At 34.4% G+C, this 16,942-nt stretch overlaps 1 long non-coding RNA gene across 2 annotated transcripts in view; it reads right to left on the bottom strand.

Moving 5' to 3' along the window:
* The window catches only part of LOC105465345 (uncharacterized), a 38,533-nt gene that overhangs the window by 8,346 nt on the left and 13,245 nt on the right, over positions 1–16,942 (bottom strand). For both annotated transcript variants that reach the window (XR_011618995.1, XR_011618996.1), the window contains exon 2: positions 13,795–13,886. This is a non-coding gene — a long non-coding RNA (uncharacterized lncRNA). The remainder of the gene's footprint in view (positions 1–13,794; positions 13,887–16,942) is intronic.

The raw sequence follows: 16,942 nt of genomic DNA, 5'->3' as shown, positions 1-16,942 counted from the left end.
TTACTTTTTAGTGCCATTGTCCCCTGCTTCAAAGATAAGCCTATACTGTGTTGACAGGCTTAGATACTGCTGGAGTAGCCAAATAAAGTCCAATTATGATTCTGTCTATATCTCCATTTGTCTTTTTATCCCAATTATTTGAGAGGCATACTCCTGTCTCTTATGAGAGAATATTACATGATGTATGAGAGAATATAGTCTCTCTAACTTCATATATAGAAGAGATTTAGCATTATGCATTGCACATCAGAATCTTCAGAGCTGATACAGGTATTGCTAAATTATTGGTAATTAAATCTGAATCTAACACAAGGGTGCATATCCAAATACACATCACTTTCTTTTTTAGGAGCTATTTAAAGCTAATTATATTTGAAACTGCAGAGGGAGACAGGCACTCATTTATTTTCTCTCTTTCTCCCTCTCTCTCTCTTTCTAAGATTCTACAAGCTAAGACAGAAAAGGAAAGGACAACAGAAAACAAAATAATTGTTATATCACTAAAACACAAATTTCTATAACAAAAGGAAAATGTTATTATAGAAAAAGCCAGTGGTGCTTTGAAAGAGTACAGTAATTAAAGAATATTAACCTTCAGGCAAATTAGAACAAGAAGTTTTTTCTATTTCCACTCACTCAGAACAAGAACTCTCCTAAGAAGAATGGTATAATTGAGGAGACATGTGAAACAAAAGCATGCTTCCTTAACCAAGAAATGGTAGGTACAGTGTATAGAACCAAACATTACTCTTTTGGCCAAAGGCTGCTTCTAGGGCATTACAGATAATGAATATACTTCCCACTAATCGACTGTGATTCATCAACTTCATAACATAGGGGGACAATATTTTCTTGTTCAAAGAGAGAATCTCTTGAAAGTTTAAGCCAGAAACAATTAAAAGTTACACCAGACACAAGTAAAAGCCAGATATCTCATAAGAAAACCAGAATATGCTCACCATGTTAAGGCATTACTTTGATTTGGATTTCTCCAACTCAGGAAACAACAATCACAACTTGTGGCATATTGGATAAAGTGAAAACGTTCCTTTATGATTTGCAGAGCTCTTCGTAATCCTGCTCCACTTCACCTATCTATTATTCTACCACTGTCAAGCTCTCAAGGAAGAGAAGAATTAACATGAGCTTTGTAGTGTGACCATCCTGGTAATGAATCATGGCAGCCTTTCACTTCAGCCAAGATCTCAGTGACGATGGGTGTCAGGCTATTATCTTCAATGTGAAGACAATGATAGATGACTTTCTAGGTTCTCATCAGCATGTGATTTAGGATACTTTTCTACTACCAAGACAGAGTAGTAGAAAGATAGGATCTCTTTTTCCTGGGGTAAGACATTTGGTATAATCTGGGCATGATCTGGAGAAATAACTAAGAGAGGAATGTCTGGCTTATGGGAAGTAGAATTCAGCTCACGATATTAGAAAATATCAGGGTGAATCCCATGGGCTGAAGGTTGAGGGCCTCGAGTCCGATTGGGAAATATGAGTTAGTGGCAGTGAAATCCAATATAAACACAGTCAGTTGGCCTATTATACTTGTGTAAAAGAGTAGATAAGAACAAATTATATGGAAAGGCTTCAGCTGCAGATGTCTGGGGATCACTCATTGTGCATAGAGTCACTGGGGCTGACTCGAAGGATGTGCACACCTGAGGTTGCTGATAACCACAATTCTGTCTTTGTCTTTGACTTTCAAACTAAAATAGATTTGGATCCTGTGGGCTGCTTGGGAATAACGGTGAAAATATAGCTGTGAAAAATAAGTGAAGAAGAAACAAGACAAGCTAAGAGCAGCACATTTTTGGACAGATGATACTCAAAACCTACCTACCGATATATTAATACAATAATTTAGAAAGCGACTTGGGATTTATTTGAGCAGTTGTAAGTTTCATAGACAATAGAAATTTTAAAGCTAGCTGCTGATTCACTGACCTTTTATTTTAAAGTCAGGTGGCACTTATTTGTAATGAGAAGCGTATAGATTTAGTCTCTTCTTATCTTCCTATCAGAAAACTTAATGTTGAATCCTTCTAGCTCGCAGCTGGACTGTGAACATTGATTACTCTCATGCCCTGCATAGATTTGAGAAATTGTCTTGAATTTTTATTGACTTTATGTGGAATGGTGAGTTACACTAATTAACATGACAAAACTTTGCACTTTGTGGCTTCTTATTTCTGTTTGTTGTAGATCACCTACATTGATACTTCTACAGTTTTCTAGCATTGCATTTGTGTTTTATGGCATTCACTTAGAAAGCCATTAATATAGAGGAAATCCATCTGCCTTTGAAAGGATGTGTCTGTTTTTCTTTTTTTGTTTGCTGTCATTTTTTCCCTCTTTAATTTTTGTGGGTACATAGTAGATGTTTGTATTTATGGGTCACATGAAATATTTTGATATAGGCAAGCCATGCCATCACATAGGGGTCTATTATTCTTAATGTACAGCTTTTAAACATTTTCTTATATAATTTTTTTTTTTTTTTTTTTTGAGACGGAGTCTCGCTCTGTCACCCAGACTGGAGTGCTGTGGCGCGGTCTCGGCTCACTGCAAGCTCCGCCTCCTTGGTTCATGCTATTCTCCTGCCTCAGCCTCCCGAGTAGCTGGGACTACAGGTGCCCGCTACCACGCCCGGCTAAGTTTTTGTATTTTTAGTAGAGACAGGGTTTCACCATATTAGCCAGAATGGTCTCGATCTCCTGACCTCATGATCTGCCCGCCTTGGCCTCCCAAAGTGCTGGGATTACAGGCGTGAGCCACCGCACCCAGCCATTCTTATATAATTTTAAAGCTTTAATTATAAAGTGGTTTATAGCTTTGTTCTGTTTTTCTTTGTCCTCTCTTAACAAATACCTTCTAGATATTGCTTTAAAATGGAAAGTTCCTGCCCATTACTGACTTAGGTTACCCAAACATTTACTCATACGCTAGTTGGAAAGTTGTCATCATTGTTTCATTTCAGGAAATAGAGGCAAACTTGGCGGATTAGTCATTGCGTTAATAAAATGGAAGATTTAGCCAGCTTTTAAAAAACTGCACTGGAAACTATGGAGCACTGAGCACCCTAACAATGAAAAGTGAGGGCAGGGGAGGTGGAGACATTGAGATTTGTTTTCTCTCTCTGGCTATTTGAAGCTGCATTTTTCTTTGAAATTTTTCTTCTGGAAATTATATTTTGCTTTATTATACTCTCACATTACCAGACTAATTTAAAAAGACTTCTTTTTTTTTTTTTGCATTTTACATATTTGCCAGGTATGTTCATGGATTACTTCATAAATTATTCCATGAACATTGCATTTTAAAGCTAATGCTGTTGTTTTAATATTTCATTTTTCTATGTGGAATGCTAAATCCCTTCTGATAATAATGTATATTTTATATATTAAAAATTAGAACATATATATCATATATTTTTAAAATTTTTTATTGTGTCCTCTGTAGAGTAGCTATTTTGATGATCAAAAAACTTGTAAGATTAGCAGGGCAATTATTTTATCTCAGTTATATAGATGAGAAAACAGACACATACACACTACATTAATGACCTGCTGTGTTCATACAGCTATTATCGGATGGAGTCAGAACTCAAACTCAAGGCTCAATGCGGTCTGGTAAGTGCCCCCAGTCATAATCCACTTACAAATGCTATGATTAATTTGATTGTGTAAGTTTGTCATTATTTGCAAACTGAGACAAAATATGTTGAACATAGCAAATAAAGAATAGTGTAGTTGTTGGAGTATAAAAGATCTGAACATTAACCCTGTCTTTGACACTTGCTAACCACCTCATTATTAAACTACTTTAAGTGACTCATATCTTTCAAATGAGCATAAAATTCTTTCCAACCTCATAAAATTATTATGAGAATTATAAGAAACAGTGCACATAAGGTGCTTAACGTAAGTACCCAACATTGGTAAACAATTAATTATAGATTTCATTAAAGTTTGAATCTAATATAAATGGGCATGTTATAATTTACTGGTCATTGTAGACTAAGATCTAGTTTTTTCCTTACCTCCACTAAAATCCTCCCAGCTTGGTGGACCACTTTGCGCGTCACATTTCCAGCACTCTCTATGATTGGTAGTCATTTTTTAGGTACCGGCTGTGAACTGTGTGTTATCTTTTCATGTATTCCTCCCTTGTCTCCTCAGTTAAATTTTGCTTTCTGGGCCATGGCTAATTCTGTTTTACTTTCTTTCATTGATTATAGTACAGGGAAGGGACCTTGCCTCCCTGATATTATACCATTCTATGGTAGAAGCATGACAACAATTTTGTGGATGATAAATGAACAACTAGGCCTTAGGAACCAAGTAGTAAGTGCCAGGCAATGTGTGATTGCATGGTCTCATACCACATGTTTCCATACTACATGTTTTGTCTTTCCTCACAGAGGGTAAAGATGCTAATTTGGCTCGGTTTGAATCTCTAATGTGTAACACAATCTGGAAGTGATTGAGTTTACCTATAATTAATTGATTCTTTTTTTTTCCTACTAGGCAAAATGGGAACTTGAGATAGTATGCAGTTCAGTAATTGAAAAGAAAAAATAAATTTCTCTATAAATAAGCTTTCTGATACGTGCTCTTAGCACACACAGTGTGTATGTGTGTGTGTGCGCACGCGCACGTGCATGTGTTTATTAAGCCATAACTATGGTAATTATGTGCCTGATTGATAAATATTTCTGACCCTCAGTCTTCTGGGAACATAGGATTGTACTTTCTGGCCTTTTAGTGGCTGACTGAGACTGAGAATCATAATTGGAATTGACAGGGTTCCCTTCTGAGACACAAGACTTAATTCGTTGTGTAAGATTTGCACGAGTTCCCTTTTGCCTCCCACCATGACAGCCATTGACACTGAGTAATAGCTTTTCCATTAGCCTGACTCTCTGGGTGTCCCATTCCAGCACAACCTTGCCCACCCTGACTAGTACAAAAACTTAGAGAAGTTGAAATTAAATTTCTCTTCAGAGCAAGGTGTTAATGTGTACAATTAAGTGTATTCTGCCTACATCCCCCGACACAGGGTATAAAGACACTGAAGATCAATCCTTCTCAGACATGCGCCACTTACAAATTCTTCCTCAGGGAAAAGTGAAAGCAGAGCTGCCTTGCCTGAACTGAGAGGTGGAAGATGCACTATTCAGATTTGAAAACAATCCTTTTTTTCCTAAAAAAATTGAAAAGTGTTGTTCCTGATAGAAACATAAGGATATATATTGCTAGTACTTGAAGGCCACCTTATTAAGCTGTTCACATTATTCTGTCTTTTTATCTGTACTACAGATTTACAAACTATATGTAATTATCATCTTTTCACAAATCAAGAACCTATCAATCTCAAATATGTTAACAATTTTGCTCTTCTCAAATGACCAGTACATTTTTAACCACAATCCCAACACATACCTATCTTTTAAACAAAAGTCTTTGATTTCTCTATCAACTCATTTGGTAACTACTGTCTCCAGCCAGTGGAGGCACAAAAAAGAAGAGCATCAGCAGGGGATCCATCTGCATTGGGTTCTTTTGAGGCCCTTAACTTCAGCGTTCAGATTGGTTGGCAGGCTTTAATGTTTCACAAACAATGAGAAAGTTTAAGAGTTCTTAGTACTTACAGACCCTGAGGGGGTACACTGTATGCCTGGAGGCCATTCACAGGAGGTCAGGGGGGTGTAAACAGGGGTGAGGGTAGAGCCTAGCAACTAGCAGTATATATTTGGAATAGGCTGTGGGTCACTTTATGTTCACCAGCAAATGCCAGAATGATCCATTGAAGGGAAGCTGCAGCAAAGCTGGGAGCCCAGTCTGTTAAGCAAGAGAGATGTATTTAAGTTGTGTCTTTGGCCACATCTTGAGTCTTTTGGGTGTGAGGTAGAACTGGAAACTGTGTCAAGGGTCACTGAGCCCTGCCTTTGGCACAAGAAAGCTAACCAGTATTCAAAATGCATGCAGAGGCAACATAGAATTACAAGCATCTGCTACAACTTGTCTGACTCTACATTCAATAGACACATTTTACACCACTCCATGTGGTCTCTCATAGAATGGAAATATTTCTGGAAAGAAGAGATCCAAGGTTAAGTCATTCTCCTAAAATATAAAACATCCTTTGGAGAGAAAATATTTAAAGATTATTAATAATCACCTCCAAGCAACACTCTCATCAGTAGGCAAATTAACTTAATGGAAAAGGGGTGTGGTTAAAAAAATAGAATGCGTCGGTATACCACTGAGTTCTACTACAGGTCCCAGGCTTATGATATTTTCTTTAATTTATTGCCTTGAATTTTTCATTCTCTGAATCCAGATCATTAAATTTTCATTGCACTATGATAATGCTAGAGATGAAACAAGGCTCTCTATTTTAAACTCCAGTTGTTTATCTTTGATCAGCTTAGAACAAACATGGATCTTTCTGTTTTTTTTTTTTTAGTAGTTGTCAAATAAACTTATTCTGTTATTAAGGTATACTTTATAGTTTACATATCCATGTATGTTTGCTCTTTCAAAAAGTATACATTCTTTAGAAACACACTTTCTAAGTGCTCTTCTGGGCATTTAGTGCTTAGTAGCTGCTTCACTTTCCTGGACTTATAAGTAAACTATGTTATAAAACTTGAGTAATTGCATAAGTTTTTTAAAGGGTAAAAGGGGTACCCATCACCTCAAACATTTATCAATTCTTTGAGTTACAAATGCTCCAATTATACTCTTTTAATTACTTTAAAATGTACAATAAATTATTGTTGACTCTAGTCACCATGTTGTGCTGTCAAATACTAAGTCTAATTCATTCTAACTGTATTTCTGTACTCATTACCTGTCCCCACTCCCCCCACCCCACCCACCACCCTTCCTAGCTTCTGGTAATCATCATTCTACTCTCTATCTCCATGAGTTCAATTGCTTTAAGTTTTAGTTCTTACAAATAAGTGACAACATGTGAGGTTTGTCTTTATGTGCCTGGTTAATTTCACTTAACACAGTATCCTCCTGTTCCATCCATGTTGTTGCAAATGACAAGATTCCATTCTTTTTTTTATGACTGAATAGTACTCTATAGTGTGTATGTACCACATTTTCAGTATTCATTTATCTGTTGACAGACAAGTAAGTTGCTTCCAAACCTTGGCTATTGTAAATAGTGCTGCAATAAACATGAGAGTGCAGATATCTCTTTGATATACTGATTTCCTTTTGGGGGAGTACTGATAAAAGAAAAGCTTCAGCCAAATTAAATTTAAAGGCGTTTAATTGAGCAATGAATGATTTGCAAATCAGGCATCTCCCAGAATCACAGCAGATTCACAGAGACTCAGAGCAGACACATAGTGGAAGAAGATTTATAGACAAAAAAAGGGAAATGATGTACAGAAATTGGAAGTGAGGTACAGAACAGCTGGATTGGTTACAGCTTGGTGTATGCCTTATTTGAACATACTTTGAACACACAGCGGTGTATGAAAGGTTGAAGTATGGCTGCTGGGATTGGCCAAGAGTTACCTATTGTTACAGGTGCATACTACTAAGTTAGGTTTTCAATTTTGTCTGCCTATTAAGCTAGGTTACAGTTTATCACCAAGGACTCAAATATAGAAGTACAGAGTCCTTTTCAGGCCATATTTAGTTTGTTTTAACAGTATATACCTAGTAGTGAGATTGCTGGATCATGTGGTAGTTCTATTTTTAGTTTTTTGAGAAACCTCCATACTGTTCTCCATAGTGATTTACTAATTTACATTCCCACCAGCAGTGTGCAAGTGTTCCTTTTTTCCCACATTCCTACCAACATTCATTATTGCCTGTCCTTTGCATAAAAGCCATTTTAACTAACATGGAAGTGTAGTTGTGATTTCATTATAGTTTTGATTTGCATTTCTCTGACAGTCAATGATATTGAGCACCTTTTCATATACCCATTTGCCATTTGTATGTCTCCTTTTGAGAAATGCCTGTACATATCTTTTGCCCATTTTTAAGTCAGATTATTAGGTTTTTTTTTCCTATGGAGTTACTTGGACTCCTTATACATTCTGATTATTAATTCTTTATCAGATGGATACAATGTAGATATGTTCTCCCATTCTGTGGGTTGCTTTTTCAGTTTGTTGATTGTTTCCCTTGCTGTGCAGAAGCTTGTTAACTTAATGTGATGCTATTTGTCCATTATCACTTTGATCACCTGGAGTAATCAGTTTTGTTTCTTGGAATTATCCAGATCAGTTATTCATATTTTCTATATTTATGCTAATTTATAAAATCCCAAACATCTAGATGCTATAAACCATCTTTCATGGAAAGTGAATTGATTTTAGAATTGAATTAATGGGGAATCATTGAAAGGTCTTATGTACCTAAATGATCAATAGTTAAATCTCAATATCCAACCCTTAAAAATGAACATTTTTGTGTATCAGCCGTTACACAGTTTCAGCAATCCTTACTACTATTCGACCCAGCAATCCGATTACTGGATATATACCCAGAGGAATATAAATCATTCTGCCATGAAGACACATGCATGCAAAAATTCTTTGCAGTGCTATTCACAGTAGCAAAGACATAGAATCAACCTAAATGTCCATCAGTGACAGATTAGATTAAGAAAATGTGGTACCTATACACTATGGAATACTATGCAGCCATAATAAAGAATGAGATCATGTCATTTGCAGTATCATAGATGGAGATGGAGGCTATTTTTCTTAGCAAACTAATGCAGGAAGAGAAAACCAAATACTGCATGTTCTCACTCAGCAGTGAGAGCTAAATGATGAGAACTCACAAACACAAAGAAGGGAACAACAGACACTGGGGCCTACTTCAGGGTGGAGGGTAGAAAGAGGGAGAGGAGCGGAAAAAAAAATGGATACTAGGCTTAATATCTGGGTGATGAAATAATCTGTACAAAAAACCCTTATAATACAAGTTTACCTACATAACAAACCTGCACATGTACCCCTGAACCTAAAAGTTAAAAAAGAAGACAGTAGCAAAAGGAAAAATAAAGAGTTAAAAAAAAAAATACTGAAGCAGCCCTCTAACTGGCCTGTTTTCTTTACTCCCTATGATGCCAAATAAAAGGCATTCATAGGCTGGATCCAAGTGGATAGAATATTGAAATTCATAATTTATCATTCACTTCTGGTGTTTCTCTAAACTTCATGTGATAAACCGTCAGATATTTTCTCAACCATATTTCTTTCTCTTCGTGGAATACAAGTTATCCAAGTTTCCAAAATCCTGCTTATATCTTTGAAAGTTCACTTACACAATCTCATTAACTCCTCTCTTGTATTCACAAGAATTTAAATGATGATAAGTTCAATTCCTCAACATAATTATAAATGAATTTTTGAATTATAAATATCTTGTTCCCAGACAATTTTAACAAGGACCAACAGAGTCCAAACTTCAATGAACTTGACCTTGTCTTTAGGTTACATTAAGAATAAACATATTCTCTCTCTTATTCATGATCTCAAATCATGTTCGATTTACCATTATATTGTCTCACCAGACAATAATATGGAATGAGCATGAATTGGCAGTATAAACTCGAACAGTCATGACTTCAAAGACATTTTAAATGTCCTATTATGTTATCACTTTTCCTGAAGTAGTAAAGCCTAGGAATATTTCATCTAATGATCTGTTTTGATTACCGTCTATGGTTTTCCTGCACTTTCATGCAGACTTAAGTACGTTTTTAGAATTCTCAACCATCTCTCAAATAAATCTTCCTTCCTTTTTCTCTCATGGAGATAGCATGGTTTTCAGATGAAAGCCCTCATCCACACACAACCCTTTTTTCTTTTGTGTTTTCCATTTTATTTTAAAAATCAAAACCTTGTACTCATGTGTGAGTGTATGTGCTATATTAAAAGTTGATCCAATTTCACTCTTGGAAGCTTGTTTCCTTTCTAATGAATGCACAATAGTTTTTTCGTCGCATACAAAATTCTGAGACCATCTTACTCTTTCTGTGAGTCAACCTAATTTTCACTATTAGAGTATTCTAGGCACAGGACACTTTTATTTGTTTCAGATTTTTTAGAATTTATGTTTTTTTCTTTTACAAACCAAAAACTGGTCAACCTTTAGAATTACTTCATCAGATTTCAATATGGGGCACTGATATTACTCAAAATACAACAATAGGCCAAGTTGCTTAATATTTCTATTTAATTTATCTGAAAAGCAGGAGTGGTATTATTATCTACTTTATATTTTTTGTGGAATATTTGGTCTCTTTAGTCTTTTCAGAGGCAATAGAGAAGTACAAGAAAGGTGGAATAAAGCAGAGTAAGAAATTATTGCAAGTATAGAGGTCTGTATTTCTTGTCTCTAGAATCAATTATTAGATTGCCATGGTGGATAATTGTTTTGAATATTATGATTTCAACATCATATCCCTTTCCAGATATGTTTTCATATATAATTTATAAACTACTCAGAAATATATATTTCTATAAAATTAACTTCTGGCTGAACTAGCTGAACACCACTTTGGCGGAAATGAGCTTTGTTTTTTAACATCATTATTCCTATTTTCATCATAGATAATTATCTTTGATTTTTAGCAAAATTCACTGTTTGCTTTAAGTAAAATTAACTATTTCTTACGGCAGTTGATACAAACACTACATTGACAGTTAATATACTTTATTTGTTAGAATTTTTTTTCTCCTTAACATGACACACATGTAACAATTAGTATTGTGATACTGTACCAAGGAAGTTATGATTTGGATTCCAAAGCATTCTTCTACTCAATTCATTATTTAGACCTTTGGAGTATCTGTTCTTTGTTCTTCAATTGGTATTTGTGATGATAAGATAATAATACTCAAAAATTGACCCAGTATTGAACTCAGTAAACTTCGACCTCAATGATATGCCATATGCCTAAAATAGGTAACATTTGACAACCATCGTGTGCTCATAAAAACCACAGAATTTGAAGAAAGAATATCAGGATGACAAAAGCAATTTAGGAAAACATTCAGAACATCATATTTCAAATAAACTAGAAAACCATTTTGAAATATATCAAGTGCAGGCCAGTCATGGTGGCTCACACTTGTAGTCCCAGAATTTTGGGAGGCCGAAGTGGGCTGATCCTTTGAGCCTAGGAGTTTGAGATCAGTGTGGGCTATGTGGTGAAACCCTGTCTCTACCAAAAACAAACGAACGAACAAACAAAATAGCTGGGCCTAGTGGAGCACACCTGCAGTCCCAGTTACTTGGCGGGCTGAGGCAGGAGAATCACTTGAGCCTGGGAGGTAGAGGTTGCAGTGAGCCAAAATCATTCCGTGGCACTTCAGCTTGGTGATGGGAGTAAAACTCTATCTCCAAAAGAAAAAAAAAATCTCTCTCTCTCTGTCTCTCTCTCTCTCTCAGGGGCAATTATGTTGAGAACAAGTTTAATCTTATTGTGTCAAAACTGTGCTTCATTTGTAGTTTTATTTTTTCTGTTTCTTTTGTGTACATTATAATGTAATTCATAAATATACTAAATATATCTTATTAATAAATGTATAAAGTTGTCCTGTATATAAGTGAAAAGGCATGTAACTGATTTTCAAATGAATTAAGTAGTGGTCACAATTCTATATCTAATTAGTTGAATCTATGGGAAATAACATAGTTGTGATTCCTTTATATAGAAGATGACAACCTGTCTCCCATGATTGCAGGGAGAGAAAGCCAATGAATGTAAAAATACTATGTGTGTAAATTATTGAACTTAACTCTTCTCTTCAGAACAGTATGCGTCTCTTTTGTCTTTAAGTTCAATTTCAATCACATGACTAAGCAACTTTCTTATAGGTTGTAGGTGCCAAATTGAGGGGAAAAGGCAATGCTTGCCAACTTCTGTGATCAATTCCATATCTTTGATCCTCAGTATATGGCTTGGTGGGGGGAGAATGTTGGATATTTTGACTGTAAAGAGTAATATGAACTGGTTCTAGCTCATAGTAATCCACAGAGGGACCTGATACAACCAGAATTCCAAGATCAACTCTGCTACTTACAAGTCATATGCCCTTGAAAAGCTAACACAACCTTTTTACATTTTTCTTTTAATTTCTTAATAAAAATGGATGAGCTTTGAGGAATAAATAACAAAATAAAAATGTGTATAAAACATTTCATGATACCTGAAATATTATAGCTCCAAGCCAACTAGTAGGTGATTTCTTGTTTTTATTTCCCTTCCTTTCTTCCTTCCTTCCTTCCTCCTTTTTCTTTTTCTTTCTTTCTTTTTTTCTTTTTTCTTTTCTTTTCTTTTCTTTTCTTTTCTTTTCTTTCTTTTTCTTTCTTTCTTTCTTTCTTTCTTTCTTTCTTTCTTTCTTTCTTTCTTTCTTTCTTTCTTTCTTTCTTTCTTTCTTTCTTCCCTTCCTTCCTTCCTTCTTTCCTTCCTTCCTTCTTTCCTTTCTTTTCCTTCCTTCCTTCCCTTTCTCTCTTTCTTTCTTTCTTTCTTTCTTTCTTTCTTTCTTTCTTTCTTTCTTTCTCTCTCTCTTCCTCTTCCTTTTTCTTTTTCCTTTCTTTCTTTATTTCTTTCCCTCTTTCTTTCCTCAAATTGATATGTTTTTAGGCATTAACCATATTTCATTTTATTGTGATGTCTTAAGACAAGAGGAATATTCTTGTTTGGTCCTTAACTCATTTGAAATGCAGTCCTTATACTTGTACATTCATTGTTCCTCTCTTAAAGTTCTTGAATTTCTATGCTTTATTTTATTCCTTCCTGAAATCTTTGGATTACATAGTTGTTAACACAATCCTTGTCACCTGTGTGTTGCCTGCTGTTGATTATTTCAAAATATATACTGTTGCAAGCAGAATACTTATATTCTTCATAAAGGAGAAGATGCATATTATTCATTTTATTCAAATGTCTTATTCCTTTATTCTCTTACAATGGTAATATTTTCCATTCATCTATGACTGTTAGAAAAAAAATTAATACTGTCTGAGTTGTAACTGCCCTACCTCTATTTTTAGGACTTAAGTTATGACATCACATTTATTTACTTGGATGGTATATTTATACTGCATGGTTTTGAGTCCATCACCATTTCAAATTCACTATTCAAGTCATATATCAGTTTATATATCAAATTTGCTGTTTGCCACCTGTCACTTAGATAAATGACCTCTCTGTTGTTACCAAAGAGCTATAAAAATAGATTAGGCAGAACAATCTTTATATGAAATCTTGAGATAACCATGAGAAATCACCTAGCCAGTTGATCACAATTCTATTCACATTTAGGTAAAGTCACCCAATTGATTTCTGATTCAATAAATTGCTGTTACATTTCACCTTTAATTTTCTTGTAGCTACAAGTATCTCATAAGAAATATGATCAAATGCCTTTCTGATAAGGATGACTACCACAGTTAGATCTTTTATATCTACCAATTTATTTCCCAAGGAAATGAATGGGTTAATGTGATAGTATGCATTCATACCAACCCAGCTTATGCCTAGTAGTTCTTGATTCTAGAATATTTTCCAGGATCTACATTAAATGATACAATCCCCAGTTTATTTACTTTATTTTTAGTATACACTGTGAAAAATCAAGATTTTGTTTACCAATTTTACAGAGTTTTTTTATCCTATTCTCAATAACAATCAATAATCATCAACAGCCATAAGAAATCTTGCTTACTAGGTCTTTCGTTCTAGCATCAAATTTGTCGGCTGAGGGACTTGAAACAGTTAGTTACTCACCTTACATCTCCTGACCAATCTTGAGCATGATCTTGGGGCACTTTCTCCTATATTAGTGTTTGCACTACTATTTTAGTCCAGTGGTCACTTCACTTGACAAATAAGACAAAAGCAAAAGATGAGTTAAAGTGTTCTGGTTTTCTATTCAATTCATCATTTAGTAGCTTTAATCCCTCTTTGAAAAAAAGCTTGAACATAAATAAAATAAGAAAATCATCACTGCTCTGCCCCAAGCTGAAGAACTATATTTTCCTTGATCTTCTTTTGTGCTGAAAATAACAAAAAGATGGATTTATGTTTAACTAACAATTTTGTGACTTTACTTCATTTTGAAAAATTAGCATTAATGCTGTAATTATTTTTATTTTACAAGTCCTCATTATATTTATCCTTGATTATATTTCTACCTGTTTAAATATGGTTTTAAAATGTGAACTGATTAACATGCAAAAGCTCCTAGTATGCTGTACATCACATTCAAATTTCCTTCATACTGATTCATTGTCTGGTCCTGGAAAAGTCACTGATTCTCTCAGAGCCTTAGTTTTATTATCCGTGAAATAAGCATAATAAAACATCTACCTCAACTCTTAATTTAAAGTGGCATCTAAGACTTCCTTTCAAAGGCAGACAGAAACCATCAGAAGATCCTTTCTCCAGCTACTCTGGATAAAGTATAATAATATTTTATATATGTGACTAAACACAAAATCCAGACAGATGAGTTTTACAGTATCTGATATTAAGATCTCAAAACCATATAGTGAGAGTTTTTAAAAGCCCAGCAAAATCACAATGGTAATGAAACAGGGTATATAACATAGAGAATTTTGTTTTATACCAGTGAGGAAAATATGGAAAGGGAAGAAATAAAGTGTCTATCCTTTTTTTTTAAATAAAGCATGGTAAAATGATTGGGAAAGCTATTTTATTAGATTAAATATTAGCAGTTTAGTCTTATATACTACGGAATATTTTTTCCTAAAATTAAACATTTAATTTGATTTGATCCAATATAATTTCATTGTTTTATTTTGACACTTGATATTTTGATAATGTTTGTATATTACCTATATAAAACTATATGTGCATGGCTGAAATGATGAAATTATTATATTCTCATATGCAATTTTTCATCTATACGTATGACAGGGTTGCATTATTTCACTTAGGATTTTCTTAGAGTGTCGAATTGCTTACAACAGGTTTGCAAAATGATTTCTACAGCTTCCACAGTTTTATCTGATTTATATTAGTATGTACAATATTGGGATGATGTGTTCCTTAAAGAGTAAAAAATAGTTACATGAGTTTCCTGATGATGACAGTGATGGGCTGTGATGTTTTAGGAAGATTCCTGGCAGTGATAGTAAATAAAGTGTTTTCCTTAAAGTCACACACCTAGTGATTGTAGAGCCAGAATACAAACCTTTGTGACTCAAAATTCCGTGCTTCCAACAAATAAGGTCAAAGAGTAAAAGAAACTAAACTCAGAAAGTAGGATGTATAAATGGAATAAAGAAGACAGGCATGAGAGGTATTATGGTAGCTGTATTTATAAGATACAGAACCTGATTGAATATGATGGCATACAAGGAATTCATAAAATAATGGTTGATGGGAAATTATTCATTACAGAGATAATCAGAAAACTGATAATGTATCCTACATTATTTAAAAGGAAATTTAAGAGAAATGTGACTGAGCAAAAAGGGCACAGAGTAGTGGTCAAACACATCCATAGTTTGTCTTTCTGTATTTTGTCCTGCAGCTGACCCTTTGGAAAGAGTTTGGTCTCTACTAAACATTTCATGGCAGAAAGTAGATGTGATTCACCCGTATGTCTTCTTGGTAGTAGAACTCTCATTGAAAATTTTTCAGCTAGTCTGTAATTATTGAGTCTTAAAAACAAAATGGAATAATTTGACAATAGTGTCAAATTTGAGAGGTGCTTTCTTTGAGAAAAATATTAGCTACCATATATCTGTTTCTAATCATTAATCCTTGAATATATGCCTATAGAATCATAAGATGGTGATACAAACTTCCCCAGAATCTTATACCCACTGAAGTATCAGTAGGATTAAAAAGCATGGCAGCATTTTGAAGGACAGTGAGCAAATTACATGACATTGTGATAAGATTGTCAGGGCTACTTGTCCCCAACTTAAGGACATGTAAGAATACCTAATGTATCCAACCAATATTTGACTTAAAGTAAATGAATAAAAGGTTTAGAAAAAAATCTCATGAGATGATCAATTGTATTACTTCTGATCAAGCTACACCATAAACCTTTGTGTTGAGATAATGAACTCCTGTCCAAATGGGCTTGGAGAAGGCATGTCATATGGGCAAAATAAGGGTTGGTTTACTGGAGGAGACAAAGCTTGAGTAAGACTTACTTAAAGGAGGAATCTTTTTTTTCTTCATTTTTTCCCCTTCTTAGATTTTTAAAAATGAGATGTAATTTACATACCATAAAATTCACTCTTTTAAAGTGTGAACTTCAGTGATTTCAGATATTCAAGAGTTGTGTAACCACCACCACTATTTAATTCAAACAAAATTTCACCATCCCAAAAAGAAACCGTGTACTTATTAGCCATCATTTTCCATTCTGCATTCCCCACTCAGTCATTAGAAATTACTGATCTACATTCTAGTTATATGGATTTGGCTATTCTGGATATTCCATATAATTTAAATAATACAATTTGTGATCTTTTGTACCTAATTTCTTTCACTTTCTTTCAAGGTTTGTCCATGTCATAGGTTGTATTAGTAACTCATTCTTTTTATTTCTGAATAACATTTCATTGTATGAATGCACCACATTTTGTTTATTCATTTGTCATTTGAAGGACATTTGGGATATCCACCTTAGGCCAATTATAAATAATACTGTTATGAACATTTATGTCTTTTATATTATTATTTTCAAATACACTTTAACTTTATTTTTTACAGCAATTTTAGGTTCATAGGAATATTGAGTAAAAGATACAGGGATTTCCTATATACTCCCTGCCCCCACGCTTGCATAGCCTCCTCCATTATGAATATTCCTCATCAGGGTGGTACATTTGTTAAAACTGATGAACCTACATTGACATATCATAATTATCCCAAGTCCATACTATAAATT

The sequence above is a fragment of the Macaca nemestrina genome, unplaced genomic scaffold, assembly GCF_043159975.1.
Source record: "Macaca nemestrina isolate mMacNem1 unplaced genomic scaffold, mMacNem.hap1 Scaffold_48, whole genome shotgun sequence".
Classification (NCBI taxonomy): domain Eukaryota; kingdom Metazoa; phylum Chordata; class Mammalia; order Primates; family Cercopithecidae; genus Macaca; species Macaca nemestrina.
This window is presented reverse-complemented; position numbering and strand designations above follow the sequence as displayed.